Source organism: Pteropus alecto, unplaced genomic scaffold, assembly GCF_000325575.1.
Source record: "Pteropus alecto unplaced genomic scaffold, ASM32557v1 scaffold16, whole genome shotgun sequence".
In the NCBI taxonomy this organism is placed as follows: domain Eukaryota; kingdom Metazoa; phylum Chordata; class Mammalia; order Chiroptera; family Pteropodidae; genus Pteropus; species Pteropus alecto.
The window spans coordinates 8,140,232-8,142,560 of record NW_006438867.1 but is presented as its reverse complement, the minus strand read 5'-3'; the positions used below and the strand labels follow the sequence as shown (position 1 = coordinate 8,142,560).

The following is a 2,329-nucleotide window of genomic DNA, read 5'->3' as shown; positions in this document are numbered from 1 at the left end:
GGTCGGTCCTGTCCCCTCGCCAACCTCAGGGTCCCTTCCCCGTGGAGCAATGAGGAAACGGAGCAGGAGTGTGCTTGGCTGAAGCTTTGTTTTTGTTTTTTCATGCCGACTGTAACTCCGGGAGGCCCTCGCCGGTGAAGAAACGCTGCCAAGTCATCGCCGGGCACGGCGAGTGGACACAGGTGTGTGGGGACTGCCCGTGCGTGGGAGAGGAATCCAGGGAGAGGAAGCGGACAGGGCCGGAAGGGAAACTTCCTCTTCCCATCATCACCTGGACGTTTCCTTCCCCGGGTCTGAATCCTCACAGTCGCCCCGCCTGAGCCAGCTGGTGGGTGTCCCTTGACTGGGACTGTGCAGCAGGCACCGACAGTAACAGACACCAGGCCCCACTCGGCCCCTCCTTCTGCCTCTCCCACCTTTCACGGAGCGTGCAAAGCGGTCGAGAAAAACCTAAATAACTAATTCTAAGGAGTTAGAAAGGTCTTGTCACCTTTCTCCCTCTTTCGACCCTTACAGCGCATAGAGCCCACACCATCTAGTGTTAAATTCTTTTCTGCCTTGGGTCACTTGCTACTGTTTCTTGGCTCATTTTGCCCCTGCCAAGGGATCCAGCACAACTTGCTGCAGATCAGAGAATGACACAAGTTTAGTGCCCCGCCACCTCCTATGTCCGGTACAGCTCGCGACGACATTACATGTATGGACTGATCAATATGAGCTAGGGACGTGACGGCCTGCCCCGAGTACGTAATGCTTGTCCATCGGAACAGCTCTGGCAGAGACCGTTGGCATGGAGAGGCTTCTTTTGAAAGACAGGAAAACTCAGCTTGCAAGCAGAAGTCACCACTGGAGGATGAGGGCTGTCCTTGGGTTTTATGGGCAGCTCAGGAGAGGTCATTAGAATCGGGTGGAGCTCGCTGTCCCTTGCCCAGGGCACATGGAGAGAGCCCCTGGGGCCAAAAGAGGTGTGTCTGGGTGTCTGAGGGGACTACTCCAGGGCCGGTGTCACAGACACCTGGAGGCCATCACGAGATAGCTGGACTCTGGAGCAGGACCACTGGGGACAGCAGAGCAATAGCTCTGGAGTCAGGGTGGGTATGTGAGGCGGGATGGCCTCATCTGTCCTTTTCTGCTAGACATTGCTCTCCAGGACTCCCGATGGCCTCGTGGGCCATGGCAGCAGTGGCCGAGCTGGCATCTGGCAGAGGCCGGGAGCCCGCAGGACCAGAGGTGTGCTGGGAAGCCAGCGGTGTTCTCTTCGGCTTGGTTTGGTCCTAACCAACACTTTTCCAAACTTGACACCAGCAAGAATAAGCAGCAACCTTCTCCAAGGGAACCTGTCACACTTTTCGAATGTCACTTGACCCCTCCTCTCCACACCTCCCTCCCTCCTGTCCCCCTAAACACTGTCAGTATGAATGGGGGTTTGCTCCTGAACCTTGGACTGGATGGGGGGGGGCGGTTCCGGAGCAGCTCTCCAGGGATGCTGCTTCTTCGGTCCACATCTACCCAAATGTGGAGAGCAGGGGCTGGAACAGGCGCCGGACACTCTTGCCTGCAAAGCCCTGTCTCTCCCACTCCCAGCCATAGTGGAACTATGTTTCACACAAATCTGGTGTCTCCTGTGTGTCCTCAACTCCTTCCTCGAAGAGCCTTTTTTACATGGGGACACGGAGAGAGGAAGGGCAGACACCGACCTCCCCAGAAGCCCACTGCGGCCTGAGTTTGGACGAGAATTTAATGCCCGCGCCCCCACATACACACAGCACTCTCTAAAGAACCTGCGATGCGTTTCTGTAACCAGCGTCACCCGCGGAGTTCTCTGTCTTTTCTGATTTCGTTCGGATTCAGTTTTGATAAGGAGTGACTGACTCATCGCTGTCGCTCTGCCGTGCCGGGGTCTGGGGCGGTTAGGCTGTAAATTCTGTTCTTTTGGAAAGAAAAGGAGAGAGGAAGGGAGGCAGAGAGGACGAAGAGTGCGCGGCTCCGGGGAGCCGGAGCGTTCGGCCCCGCTGGGGCGCGCGGGGTGCGCGCGGTGCCCAGCCTCTGGCTTCAGTCCCACGCCCCCAGCTGGAGACCCCGGCCGGCCCTGTGTCCCCCATCTCTCCTTTCTTCTCCCTCTCCCTACCCCCAAACCGTTTCTGACTCTAAATTCCTATCTAGATCCTGCAAAGGAATTCGACTGCTCCCCAGAGGCGCTCGGTTGTCCCCAAGTTTCCAGGGAGACGCATTTGTGCCTACGGACCGCACCCCCTTTCCCGGTTCACCAAGGACCCCTGCGAGCGCAGTCCCCCCAGAATGGCCACGGCCCCCCACTCCGCCCACGGCG

General features: G+C 57.9%; 1 protein-coding gene across 1 annotated transcript in view; it reads left to right on the top strand.

The window, feature by feature from the left end:
* ATP12A (ATPase H+/K+ transporting non-gastric alpha2 subunit) overlaps positions 1-2,329 on the top strand; it is an 84,025-nt gene that overhangs the window by 58,324 nt on the left and 23,372 nt on the right.